Source organism: Peromyscus maniculatus, chromosome 13 (assembly GCF_049852395.1).
Source record: "Peromyscus maniculatus bairdii isolate BWxNUB_F1_BW_parent chromosome 13, HU_Pman_BW_mat_3.1, whole genome shotgun sequence".
NCBI lineage: Eukaryota > Metazoa > Chordata > Mammalia > Rodentia > Cricetidae > Peromyscus > Peromyscus maniculatus.
The window spans coordinates 32,983,115-32,998,530 of record NC_134864.1 but is presented as its reverse complement, the minus strand read 5'-3'; the positions used below and the strand labels follow the sequence as shown (position 1 = coordinate 32,998,530).

At 40.1% G+C, this 15,416-nt stretch overlaps 1 pseudogene; it reads left to right on the top strand.

Moving 5' to 3' along the window:
* Positions 1-12,230: 12,230 nt before the first annotated feature.
* Positions 12,231-12,770, top strand: LOC102910707 (NEDD8-conjugating enzyme UBE2F pseudogene; annotated as a pseudogene).
* Positions 12,771-15,416: the final 2,646 nt, after the last annotated feature.

Here is a 15,416-nt window from a genome sequence, read left to right as displayed (position 1 = left end):
ACAGTGGTTAAACTCATTCTAGTATTCACCCCGAGTGTTTTGTAAATGACCAGAACAACTCATTATCTTGTAATGTTTTGGAAACAAAAGTCATTGTTTAGTTACAATGAGCAGTGGCAAATTTGAAGATTCCTTTTGCTTGCTAATTCAGGTCAAATCAGACTATTAGGCATTCTCTTCCACGACTCAGAGATCTTTAACCTCCTGGGGGTAAAAGTCGAGGCTGATAAATATTTATGAAACTCCACAGCAAAGCTTCCGTTTGTTAGAATTTCTCCAAAAATGACAGGACCAGGGAATTTCCTGGAATCAGGTTCCTGCTGCAATCTGGGGAGTTCAGAGGCCTGTGCCTTGTTTAAATAAAAAGCTCTAGGGATGTAGCCTCCTAAATCAAATTTGTTTTTAATCTCTGACATTTTTTTTAACTTGGAAGATTCAATGTGTGTGTGTGTATGTGTGTGTGTGCATATGAAGACCTGAAGAGAACATTCGATTGGTCTCTATCACTCTCCTCCAAAATCTTTGAGACAGAGTTTCACCACTGAACTTAGAACTCTCCATTTTTCAGCTAGGATAGCTGCCAGCAAGTCCCAGTCATCCTCCCATCACCGTATTTGCCCTTGGGTTTGTAGATGAATTTCTAAATGGTCTTATTAAATAAAAAAAACATGGAGCCAGATATATGGGCAAAAGCCTAAGAAAGATCAGGGAAATAAGGAAAGCCACAGCTAACCTTACCTCACCAACTCGGCAGCTTCCAACTGCCAGTTACTTCCTGTCTACCCACGCCTATATGCCTTGCTGTTCTGCCATCTGATTTGCTCTCTCTGTCCAGCTACATCACTTCCTCTTCCTGCCCAGCTCTGTCACTTCCTGTCTGTCTGTACAGACCTCCAGAACTCCATGGTTAACAAGTGTTGGAATTTAAGGTGCATGCCACCATACCTGGCTGCTTCCAGTGTGGCCTTGAACTCACAGAGATCCAGACAGATTCCTGCCTGCCAAGTGATAGGATTAAAGGCGTGTGCTACCATTGCCTGACTTCTTTGTTTACTTATAATGGCTGTTCCTATTCCTCTGATCTCCAGACAAACTTTACTTAATAAAGCACAAATAAAATATTACCACATTTCAGCACAAATAAAATATCACCACATGGGTTCTGGGTATACAGGCCACATAACCATAACCAGTGTTTACATGAGTGCTGGAGATCCAAACCTAGCTCTTCATGCTCACACAGCAAGTGTTTGTACCCACTGAGCCATCTATTCAGCCTCTGCAATCTTTGTGCTTCTCATTTTTGTCTTATCTGTTAAGCTATGAAATAACATATTAGAAGATTCAAATATGAAATAACATGAGACATAAATATCAAAGTGATCAAAACTGGTAAATTATTGAGATTTATTTTATGTATTTTTGTGTGTCCATGACCATGCAAGTATATGTACACATATATTGGTGAGTGTGCACACATATGCATTCACAGAATCCAGAAGAGAACATTGATGCCCTCCTCTTTTGTTCTCCTCCTTTCTTTGGAGGCAGGATCTGTCTATGAACCAGAGGCTCTGGTTTTATCAGCTAAGCTGGAAGCCAGCAAGCCCCAGAAATGCATGCTTTGGAGCATTTTACAGAGACATTTGGCTTGTTACATGGGTCCTGAGATCTGAATTCTTGTGCTTACAGTTTCAAAGCAAATGCCCTTAAGCACTGAGCCATCTTTCCAGTCTCTCAAACTGACAATTTCAATGACATGAAAAACATCACTCATCGTTAAATTTCTGTTTCATTACTCTTGGTCCCCACTAAGCTCCTGCCCAGCCTGCCCTTTCTGCCTACATGCAACCTGCTACATGCTCCTATTCTCAAGTTTGTTTTGAAGGAAAATCTCGTGTACTTAATTAAAATTTAACTTAAAACCATCCAATGCACTCCATGCCACACTCTAGGACCCTGATGCATGATTTAGCACTTTTCTATAGAATCATCAACTTCTCTTCTTATTTCCTCCTTTTGTCACTACATATGTTTGAGTTTTCTGTACTGTGGGGGACCTGCCTCTCTGTCTCCTTCCCACTCCCTCCCTTTCCCATCAGGAATTAGCACCTGGAACACACTGGTTTGGGTTGTCATGTTTTAGCACTTACTCAGTTCTCGGTGAGCATCAGCAGCCCTCAAACATCCTCAAGGCTTTCTCTATTGCAAAATCCAAAGGACAACTCTGAGGCTTTAATTTATATGTTTTCACAGCATACCCTGGGCACTTCTGATCTACCCGGGTGGCCATTGCCTCAGTCTTGCATGGTGCCCATCTAACAAGGAGCTATGCCACAATTCTCTCCTCAATCCTCCCTCTTCTTGCCGTTTTCTCTCTTGCCCACTTCACTCACCTTATGATGCCCATTCAAAAGCACAGATCCATGGCCTTCAAAACTTCATGTCCTCCCCGGATCTCTTCTGCATTCCTACTTGACACTGTGGACAGACAACTTATCTGCCATTTTTGTCTGAAATACCTGCAAGAACAAATGCTACCCACTTCTGACTCTCCAGTACTAAGCCTCAGATGAGCACCAATTACAAGTTTGAGTTGAATCAAATGGATTTATGTCATATATTCTGAAAAGTCAAACCCTTAATCTTGAGAAATACCCACCCCATTAAAGTGGTTTTCCTTTTACATTTTCTATCTTGATTGAATTTAATAGACATCTTTGCATTTTATTTTATTTTTTAAATATCTGTATTTTCTTTTGTGAGTATGTACAGGATACTATTTTTATTTTTTAAATTAATCTATCTTTGACAATTTCACTTGCATATATATTACATTCTGATCACATTCACCAACTCTATTGTCTCTTACCTCAGTTCTTCTTCCCCAAGCATGTCACAAACAAGACCCTCTCCCACTATCATGACTCTTTGTTTTGTTTGGGGTTTTGTTTTGTTTTGTTTTTTTTACTCACTAAATTTCACTAGAGCCATCCATGTGTACATAGGTGTGGATCATGGAGGACTCACCAGTGGGTAAATCAATGAAGATAATGACTCGCCCTCTTCCAGCTGCCATCAAGAAGGAGCCGGGATGCTCTTTTATTTGTGATGGAATGATTCTCTTGTGTAGGCCTATGCAAGTAACTACAGGTGCTCTGAGTTCATGAGTAAAAGAGCCAAGTTATTCATATCCCCTTTCCATCATTCAGCTCTTATGTTCTTTCTACAGGGTCTTCTAAAATGTAAAGACTAAGATACTAGATGTAAAGCAAAGGATAACCAGACTACAACCTACAGCTCCAGAGAAGCTAGCTAAAAAGGAAGGCCCTAAGAGGGACACATAGATGACCTAGGGAAGGAGAAATAGATGAGATCTACGTGAGCAAACTGAATGTGAGGGGGGGTAATAGAGGGCACAGGATGGGGCATGAGAATATGAGGGAACAGGAGGTTCGAGCTGGAACAGGGACAGAGTGGGAGAGCAAGGAAAGAGAATAAATGAAGACATCATGGGAATAGAGGGAAACAGGGTGCTGGGGAAGTTCCCAGAAATCCACAAGAATGACCCCACCTTAGACTACTAGCAAATAGTCGAGAGGGTGCCTGAACTGGCCTACTCTGGTAATCAGATTATTGAATACCCTAACAGTCATCATAGAGCTTTTCTCCAGTAACTGATGGAAGCAGATGCAAGGATCCATATCCAGGCACTAGACCAAGTTCCAGGAGTCCAATCAATGAGAGATAGGAGGGATTCTATGAGCAAGAGAGATTGAGATCATGATGGGAAAGCATACAGAGATGGCCAGCCAAACTAGTGGAAACTCATTAACTGTGGACAAATAGCTGTGGAGGCCCCATGGGACTGAACTTAGGCCCTCTGGATAGGCAAGACAGTTGTTTAGTTGTTTAGCTTGAACTCTTTAGGGGTCCCCCAGGCAGTGGGATCAAGATCTATCCCTGGTGTATGAGCAGGCTTTTTGGAGCCCTGTGCCTATGGTGGGATACCTTGCGCAGCCTTGGTGCAGCCTCAATTGAATGTACCAGGCTCTGCTGACTCCCCATGGGAGACCTTGCCTTGGAGGAGGGGTGGGTTTGGGGGGAAGGTTAGGAGGCGGGAGGAGGGAGGAAAGGAAGATCTGTGGTTAGTATGTAAAATAAATAGAAAAATTTTTAACAAGAAAGAGAAAAAAATGATAAAAAAAAATGTTACCTGAGCCTTCAAAGGGTTAATATCAAGGTTCCAGAGAGGGATGAGTACTCAGTACCTTGACCATCCATGAGTCTCTGTATTAACTGTTCTTCCCTGCAAAAAGCACTTTGTCCATTCACTACAAGAAACTTCTGTGATGAGGACTGAGAATAGTGCTGATCTACATATATAAAGACAAGTATTTAGAAGTCAGTTAGATACTGTGTTGGTTTAACAGAGGTTCTCCTCTAGGATGTATGACCTCTCTAGCCCAAGGATTACAGTACTAGGCATGAGTTTCCTCCTATTGAGTGGGCCTCCAGTTACCACCACCCCCAAGACATTAGAGCTACTATTGTACCATTGAGTATATTTTGCTGGGTCAGTCATTTTTCAAGTTCATACAGCTTACACCTGGGTAAGACTAATCACTTTTCTTCAAGAGCTTTGTGCATAACATTTTCTAGCACTATGCAATCTAGCCATCAGATTAACTAGCCATCAGATTGGAGGCTTCCAAGTCACTATCAGGTTGGTAATTCTGGTATTGGTTCTGTAACTGGAATGTGTGTGTACTGAGCAACAGGAACTTACCATCAAGTTCTTGCAGGCAACCAAAAACAATGACAATACCCTGTATTGATTTGGGGTAGTATCCTGAACCACCCTGACTGACCACTTAAGAGGAAGTATTTCAAACCTGATAGTAGGCTTTTTGACTGTGTCTGTGGCTTCCAAATCCATGTGTAAAAGAGAACGTACAGGTTAGTCTTTCTGAGTGTCTCCTCACTCAATATAATAATATCTTCTCATTCTATAAGTTTACCTGAAGTTACCATTTTTCTTTATAACTGACTGGAATTCCATTGTGCATATGTATCATGTATCACGTTTTCATCATCCATTTACCAGTTGATGTTTCAATGTCCTAGCTGTTATATGAATGGAGGATGTGTCTCTGTGGAATAGAGTCCTTTGAGCATTGGCTCTGGAGTGGTATAGCTGGGTCATATGATAGACTTATTTTTAGCTTTTGAGGAATTGACTTCCTCAAAATTTCCCCATATTGATTTCTATGGGGGCAACACCAGTTTTCACTCCCAACAATGGTGTATAAATGTCTCTTTTTCCCATATCCTTCACAGCATTTGTCATTTGTCATCTTAATTCTAGCCATTCTGAGTGGGCTGAGATTGAATCTCAAAGTAATTGTAATTTGTACTTCCCTGATGTCTAAGGGCAGTGAACATTTTTGTAGGTAGTTATCAAGAACCACAGTAGGTCAAAGTGCAGAGAATCAGTGACTGGGGAGTATTCAGCATTAAATGGGTCATCTATATCATACTTCCCTGCAAATCTTGAGGAACACTAAAGAAGGAATGTTAGAAAGAGCCATAAATCAGAGAGGATTGCATTGAAACAATGTCTTCTAGACATGGCAGGACCACTCCACTCAGTAACTCACAGCAGCTGTGCTTGCCTGCACAAGATCTGTAGACATTCAAGCCAGTCAACATTCCAGCTTGTGTGGGGGTGTGACATGCAAGGCTTTACCTCTAGCTAAGAAGCTAATAGCAATAGATATGATCAGTGTTCTTCAGGGAGTGTGTTCCTTAGTAGGTTGTTCATATTCCAGTAGCTGGACCGACACCACACACATATGGGAACCATAATAGGTCTCAGTTAGAAGAAAAAGGAGGAAAAGGAGGAGGAAGGAGAGGGGGAGGAGAAGAGAAGATGAGAAGAGGAGCTGAGAAGAGGAGGAGCAGTTAAGAAGAGATGCAAAGTTGGGAGGGGATCTGAAGAGTGGAAGGAGGGGTTCCAGGAGAGCTGGAGACAGGGACTAGGGGATAGATGCAACATTTTATACATGTGTGAAATTCTCAATGACTACATTAAAAAAAAATTAGAGGAGCTTTTCTGACCAAGTCTGGAGGTAGCCCTACTTTGTTGCTATAAACATAAGAGTTTTCTTAATTTCAAAATACACAAGTGTAGCCATGAATTTCTCAGGTTCCACTCCCCTACAACAGCCCCCTGCTCCTCCCCCTCCTGCAGTTCAAACAAATCTCTCTTATCCACGGTTCCACAGCCATTTGGACCCAAGTAAACACACAGAGGCTTACATTATTTAAAAACTGTATGACCTATGGTTTCAGCTTCTGGCTAGCTAGCTCTTTCATCTAAATTAACCTATTTCTACTAACCTATGTATTGCCATGTGGCCATGGTATTACCAGTCTGCTGGCATGTTGTTCCTGGCAAGTTTTCTTCTTTCTGTATATCTGCTTGTATGTCTCGCCTGCCTCTAAGCTGCCTTACTATAGGCCAATGCAGCTTTACTTATCAGCCAATCAGAGCAACACATATTACAGTATACAGAAAGACATCCCACAGTACACAAGAGATTTTCTGAATCATTTTTCCTTTATCTTCCAAATTCACTAAATCTAATTCTTTAAATAGCATTTGAATATGAATCTCAGCTTTTCTGTGTTTCCCTAAAACATTATCTGTACCCCACTAGCTAGATGTTTCCATCCACTCTTCTTCCTTTAACAACATCATGACTGCCAAAGGCTCTTTATAAAATTCAATTCATATTATGTTATGTCAATATCATGCAATGCTGTAGTCATGACAGGAAACACTTGACATCTAACACTATAGGAACATTCTGATGTGAATGTAGATGGCACAACTCAGTTCTGGAAAAAATATTTCACAGAAAAAGTCTGGAAGAAAATGTCAAAATGATGCATAATTTTAGGAGCTGGAAAATGGTGTTACAGGCAGTCTCATGATTCAAAAATCTACATTTGTGCCTGACTTTGAATTAGAAATATGATATGTCTCTAATAATTGAATATTTTGCCCATCAAAATTATACCTTCAATGCATCAATGTCCTTCCATTCCGGCAACCTTTCCTTGTTGATTTTCCACTCATAGCTAAAGATACTCTTAAGCTTGAGATGACACTTTGCATTCAGAGTTTTGTTCTTTTTTCTCTGTGAGAACAAGAAAGAGTTGTGTGTCTTCATTGGTTCAATGTTTTTTATTAAGTTTTCATGTATTACTATCTGCCATACTAGATGGCTATAGACACTATTGGGCCATTTTGGGTTGGATTTTCTGAATTCATTTTAATGATAACAAATCAAATGGTCATTTCTCTCTCTGCCAGATATAAGAGGGTTTTGGCTTGGTATAGTAGGGATGCTTACCACAGCCTGTTTTCCATATTGATGACCTGTGTTACCATATTCATTATTGTGTGAACCCACCTCAACCACTGGAAAGCATTGGCATTTCTCCTCTATTCCTCCAGTGCTGGTGTACATTAGAATCACAGGCAGCACTCATCGAAGATAACATTCTCTGATCAGAGCCTTCACTGGGAGCGAGCCATATATCCCTTTAACAAGAACATTGGGGGATTCAGGTGCGGGAGAGGTGGGGAGATGTCTACTTTCTGAAATGCCATAAAAACGGCAGCAAGCAGATGGCCACTGGCTACAAGAAACATCTCACTGAAGATCATGAGATTGACCATGTATTAAATTTAATGCATTATTCTAAATCAAAACTGCAGGGAAAAATCCAGGTGACTTCCAAACATGTGTTAATAGGAAGAAAATTATCAAATCATATCTACTATCTAAAACTGTTGACTGGTTTATACCTAAGGAGCACAGAACATTTTTGTCAATATGACCACATACTGGGTATTATTTGGATAAGTAACATTTACAAGAATGTGAGACTCAAGAAAATTAAATCTTCTGTCTATACATAGGTTGGAAAGCTTGATGATTAAATTCAAATAAAAAAAAATTCTGATATGCCATTTTCCCCTCATGACCACAAATATATTTAACTTGTTTGCAAATAAGCAATTGAATTTAAATCTGCACAGCTACTTAAAAGTTCAGATAGATAGACGAAAAACAACATATATATGAAATTTAAAAAATATGTATATATATATATATATATATATATATATATGCCAAATAGAAAAGCTCTCTTTTGTTTGTTTGTTTTTACTTTCCCTGCTATCTCCAATCCCTTTCTAAACACAGACGCACATATAGGTTAGGCATCCCTAATTTAAAACTCTGAAGCCTATTGAACATCAGTATGATGTATAATTAGAAAATTTCATATCTGACCTCCTGTGACATGTCACAGTCAAAATCCAGGCATATTAAAAACTACTATATAAAATGAGCTTCAAACTATATGTACAACATATATATGAAAAATCAATCAATTTCATGTTCACATTTGGATTTCATATATAATATATATCATTACCTATTTACAAACATTCTGAAATCAAAACACAGTAAATCCAAAATGCTTTGGGTTCTAAACATTTCAGATCACGCCTCATAAAAGGGTTCATTCTTACTCTCACTAGTTTATCAATCATTGAGCTGGTGCTATCATCTTGATATTATTATTAGTTATTATTATTATTAGTTAAAAGAGTAACTATTATTATTTAAAAGAGTAGGTTGACAATAACAAAACCACATTCTAGATTAGGGGAAGCTAATTGGTAGTTTATTAGCTCACAATGAAGTTAATTAAAGCACACTGAGAATTTAAGATAAAGTATATCGTTATCTAGGTTCTTTGTAATAAAGACCAGGGACCAGTGTGGTCCCTGGACTTTCAAAAAGCATGATTAGGTTTATCTTTTATCTTAAATAAAGCAATGCTAGGGGATTGTTAGGGAGCATTTAATCAACAAGAAGCTAAAGAACATAAAAATCTCATCATATAATAATGAAACAACTCAGAACAACTCTAAGTCTGGATAAAAATATGTAAGTGGATGTATTGATTTTCCAAGCAGAGAAATTTCATTTCAATGAACATTAAAAGTTTAACATGGGTAGCTGACTAATAGCAAAGCCAGAAATAATTGTAACAAATGAACTTCAGGCATTCATATCTTGGAAACACAGCTGTCTTTAAGAATCACGTGTCAACCAGTTTCATTCCTAAGCTTCAGTCACTCAAGAAACAACTTTCCCTCACTGTCAGTCTGCTCTCTCAACATCTCCCAAAGATGAACCTCCCAAAGAAAGAGGAAAATACAAACCAAGAGATGAGGATATAACGATCATAATTTTTCTAACTGCATAGTCACTAAAATAAGCATTTGGGAAGGAAATGAGAGTCGGAAAGAGGAAACTCAGAAGTGTTCATAAAAGTAGTTTGCATTTTAGTGTCCTCTAATTTCTTGCCCGTTGGTTCTACTTTGTGCTGAGTTAACAAGTGAAAAAAAAAAAACCCACATGTGGTCTACATGATAAAAATCTTGGCCATGGTGTTCACAGTATCAGCAAAATGCTTTGGAGGTACCACACAGGAAGATGAGTGAGCTATCAAGACTGGAAATAGGAGTTAGCCATCTGAGGGTGACAGGCAGAGAAGTGTTGGAGAATGGAGGAAAAGGGCAGCAGGGCAAGAGTGAGCGAGACAGACAGGGAGTCGGAGAAGAAGGGTGAAGACAGCCAGTGAAGACATAAAGGGAAGCTAGCTCAAGAAAGGCAGGAAAGCTGAGTCCCAAGATCATGCCAACCCAACGAAAGGAACTGTGCCAAACGAAGAGGAATGATGGATAGTCAGAACCCTGGATTCACCCCTCTAATCATTCAGAAATAATAAATCACAGTAACTCCCCGGGAATGTTGACAGATACTAGGAAAAGAGAGTTTCTGCCCTCAGCTCAGAATGACAGCTATATACAGGAAAATGAACATTAGTATTCCCAAACACACAGAGAAGTTAGAAGTTAGAACACAAACTGTTTATGATTCTATAAACTACAAAATACTAAAAATTTCTGTATTTGAAATTGGAAAAGGGTATTGATGACTTTCAAATTATAATAATACAGTTCAGTGGTTTCTTTTCTGGTCACTGTTCAACATTTATCAAACCAGAAACAAAAGCTCTTCTTTTACAAGTATAAATTTGATTTTAAACACAAGCCATTCTGCAATATACCAAAAGAACAAAACAAGTGTGGAATGTCCTAAAGTTTACTTAAAATTGATGATATTATGTACCAGGTATGAGAGATCTCATTTTACATAGTCACCATAACCCAAGTGACTCCCAGAATAATGTAAATTGTCCACATAGGCCTTGGTGGCCTCTCAGAGGTTGAGGGTAGGCCACTTTTGCTGAAGACACCACACTCTTAGGACATATGATTCAGATATGACCTGAAAGCCTCATTCCTGTAGTCTAGCTTCTATGGTTCCACAAAATACTAAGCAAGGTGTCAAGAGAAGGGAGTAATTAAACAGTTCTACCCAGCTACAACACCCATGAACCAGGGCAATGACCAGCATTGCAAGATATCCGTAAAGGTTCAATAAGTGGCACTGGTATGTTAGGGGTACCAACAGCTGACTAATTGGATGTAATGCCCACTCAATAGGAGGGAAATAGTTCCTGGTATAGGAAACTAGTCAACTTCCAGGGGCTAGTAGGGTCATGAACATTAGAATAGAATCTCCTACCACCACTTAAATATGTCAGCATAATTCTTGACTACTATTCTAACTCTTATTCTTATACCCACAGATAAGTGTGACTACCATTCCTGGTCAAAGAGGCCTCTTTTTACAGCAAATGGAGACCCTCACAGAAACTGACAGCCATACACAATGCAGAGATTGTGGGAATTCAACCATGGATTCCCAGTGGAAGTGTCTACATTGTAGCTCTTACATCTATGACCCAGGGAACAGTTTGAAAGAGGAAGTAGAAAAACTGCAAGAGCCAGAACACCAGGAAGTCTTCTGTGAAACAGTCTCTCCTAGAAGTCATGGAAAAATCAAGACCAGAACACCGGCAATATCAATGGACATACTAATGTGGAAGGAAAAGGGGGAGGGTTCCAATCCTAGACAAAAAAAAAAAAAATTACTGGCAGCTAATGCTTGCTGGGAAAAGGAGAATTTGCCTCTCCCAGGGATGAGCTTCCTTATTGGTGGTCCAATGAAGATGGTCAGCCCTGAAACCATATGCACTCATAGTAAAAAGGGACTCATCAGGTGAGACTTACATATTTTTAAAACACACACACAAACACACACACACACACACACACACACACACACACACACATTTCTTCCATATATAGTAATAATAAAAGAAAAAGACTATCAATTTAAGAGTGGGGAGAAAGAAACACGGAAAAAGTTGTTGGGAGGGTACCTGAGAGGTGCCACAGAGAGTAAAGGGACGAGGAAAGTGATGTATTCAATTTTAATAAAGAAATAAATAGGGGCTGGAGAGAAGGCTCAGCAGTTAAGACCACTGGTTTCTCTTCCAGAGGATCCAGCTTCAATTCCTAGCATCCACATGGCAGCTCATTACTATCTGTAACTCCAGTTCTAGGAGATCTGATACCTACACACACATACACACACTCAGACATCTATGCAAGCAAAACATAAACATAGATGAAATAAAAATAAATTATTTATAAATAAATATAAAGAAATAAATCTAATGATCTTTGTCCTAAAGAATCAGTATTACAGTAGCCTGACATGACACTGTCTATGTGATCCCCAAATAATTGGTTTTGACACAGCTTCTATGTTTAGATGTACTTTCCCAGATGACACTATTCTAGCCCTTTAATATTCTTTTTTATGTGAAGGCTACAAAAACAACCAGAGTTCTATTGAGCCATTTCTCAAAGGAAAATATCTACTGAGTACATTAATAACAACAATTAAAAAAAAAAAACCAGACTGTGCACTTATATCAAATGGTTCCTCTGCGTTTTTATGAAAGGAATCTCATTCTGTTGGCATGTGATCTCATCCCTAGATCACTCTTTGGGAGCTCAGACCAAGGACTTTGGCTGATGAAAGAGATCCAGGATTCGGCTGGGAGCGTTTTCACGTATTGCTGCCCTGCCGCCGGTCAGGCATGCTGTCGGATGCTGGCCCGCCTTGCCTGACTCGCCTGTGCTCAGTAGAAAGGTGGCAGTAATGCTAAGGCTGACGAGCAAGCTGAAGAGGGACGGTGGTCTCAGAGGATCCGGACATCCACCTCCACATCGGATTCCACTCGGAGGGTTTCTGTGAGAGACAAGTTGTGTGTTAAAGAGGCTGCAGAGCTTGAAGCTAATTTACCCTGTACGTGTCACAAACATGAACCACACAAGCTTCCTTGCTTTCAGCAGACTGTAAGCCCAGAGGAGGGCTACTACCAGGGTGGAAAATTTCAGTTTGAAACTGAAGTTCCTGCTGCATACAACATGGTGCCTTCCAAGGTGAAATGCCTGACTAAAATCGCTCACCCCAACATCACAGAAACAGGGAGAAATATGTCTAAGTTTACTAAGAGAACATCAATTGATGGCACTGGCTGGGCGCGCTAGGACATTGAAGGATGTTGTTTGGGGATTCAACTCTTTATTTACTGACCTTTTGAATTTTGATGATCCACTGAATATTGAACATCATTTATGAGACAAGGAGGATTTCTGGGACAAAGTGGATGAAGACATTAAATGCTATGCCAGATGATCAGAGGAGAGATTACAGGTCCGAGGACTTTTTCACAGTTATCTCTGATGTAAAACGGCTCTAGGTAGCCCTCCTTCCCATCCTCATAGTCCCTGTCAGCACCTTGGGATTGTTCCAGTCTTGTGAACCATATTGTCCTGAAGAAGACCATCCTCCTGAGTACACAATACAGCAAGAAAATGTATCTAGGCCTCAAGAGTGTTGTCTGCTTCCCTTAACATGTTTACTGAAACTCTACTGTCTAGGCTGTGGGATTCCTCTGAAGTTGTAATGAACTCACCATTGAGAACAGCACTTGCTTCTCTTCCCCAAAACAAAATCGGTGTCCTATACAAGTGATGCAATGACATGTTCGGTGTGACTTGCAGATTGGCAATAAGAAACCCTCTATAAACTGTGGGGGGAAAAAAAGATTGGGTTTGGGACAGCTGAGGAAGTAGGAAGATGCTGGGCAGAAAAGCAAGTGTTAGCAAAGTCCAGTGCTTCATAAGAATAAGTGTTATGACTGAAGGAAGAGTATAGGAAAGATCACCAGCACCATAGGTCACATAGGCCAGGGTCACACTACTAAGAAAACAGGAGAGACTCGCTTGACAAATAGCCAAATGAATGGAAACACATGAACTATGAACCAAAGGCTGAGGGGCCCCCAACTGGATCAGGCCCTCTGAATAGGTGAGACAGTTGATTGGCTTGATCTGTTTGGGAGGCATCTAGGCAGTGGGACCGGGTCCTGTGCTCATGGCATGAGTTGGCTGTTTGAAACCTGGGGCTTATGCAGGGATGCTAGGCTCAGTCTGGGAGGAGGAGACTGGACCTGCCTGGACTGAGTCTACCAGGTTGATCTCAGTCCTCAGGGGAGGCTTTGCCTTGGAGGAGGTGGGGATGGGAGGTTTGCTGGGGGGAAGGGGAGGGGGGCAGGAGGGTGGAGAACAAGGGAATCCATGGCTGATATGTAGAACTGAATGGTACTGTAAAATAAAATAAAAGGAAAAAAAAAGAAAACAGGAGAGACTCAAGTAGAAATGACCATAGTACCATGTAAGTCACTGCTTTTTCCTCATAATTGGAGACTTTCATCATACATCATTGCATCTCTTTCATACAGAATGAAATTTAACAACTATAAAAATAATCCAAGCCTTGAGTTCCGCCTAGAAGACTTGAAAATCCCCCTAAAATTGGTAGAGGAACTACTGTTGTGGGATATTTGTATACTGTGGAGATGTATTACTGTGACTGGTTTAATAAAAAGCTAAATAGCCAATAGCGAGGCAGGAGAGATAGGAAGGATTTCTGGGCAGAGAGAGAAAAACCCTGAGAAGAAGAAGGCAGAGTCACTTGAGAAAGCAGACTTTGAGAAAGCAGGATGGGCAGTACAGAGTAAAGGCAACCAAGCCACATAAAAGAGCATAGATTAAAAAATTATTGGTTAATTTTAGCTACAGTAGCTAGTTAGGAACAAGCCTAATCTATAGGCTGAGCTTCCACAATTAATAATAGATCTTCATGTCATTATTTGGGAGCTGGCTGGTGAGACAGAGAAAGACTCGTTACAGACCTCAAGCACTCCATGAGCAGAAATCTCATTCTCAGTAATGGAAGCATCTTCCAGGGCCAGAACCAGGTCCACTGCAGTGTTGGTCTCTTCTCTAACCTTGTGCTTTTTAATCCATCCACCATTGTCAGTTAAACATCTCTACAAACATCATGATATATTCTACAATTTTCCATTTACCTTGTAGCTGGAGTTTTCCTGCCTTGCCCACAGTCAGGACAAATCTCTGTCACCTGCCAGTCCCACAGCTACTCAGACCCAACCAAGTAAACACAGAGATTTATATTGCTTACAAACTGTATGGCCATGGCAGGCTTCTTGCTAACTGTTCTTATAGCTTAAATTAATCCATTTCCATAAATCTATACCTTGCCTCATGGCTCGTGGCTTACCAGCATTTTCACATGCTGTTTGTCATGGTGGCAGCTGGCAGTATCTCCCTCCGCCTTCCTGTTCCCTCTCTTCTCCTCTCTGTTAGTCACACCTATAGCTCCTGCCTGGCCACTGGCCAATCAGTGTTTTATTTATTGACCAGTCAGAGCAATTTAACATACAGACCATCCCACAGCACCTTGTGACTCATTTATTATCATTTAAACACATCTTTACATTTCCATTAATGCTTGTGTGGTCCAGGCTATTGTACAAATCAATAGTCCACCCAAACCTACTGATTTCATTTCATATCACTACCATACCTATAAGAAATCTCCACTGTCTAATTCTTGACCTAGTTCAATGATAATGAGATTATTGTTATGATTGTCTTAGCAAATTTGTAGTTTCTTTATAACTCATAATAAAGAGTAATGACTGAAGGACACATCTCTTAGTGATAACAGAATGGGATTGATTCTGCTAGTCAATAAGGCCATTTCACAAACTGACTCTTATTTAATAAAACATAGAAGCTTTTATCAATCAGAATAATGACACAGACTTGTAGCTGGAGAGTTTTCTCTCCGGGTCCCACCAAGGCCCGGCAGTCCGACAGCCCACTTATAAAATAAACACACAGACACTTACATTATTTAAACTGTTTGGCCTAATGGCTCAGGCTTCTAGCTATCTAGTTCTTACATATTAAA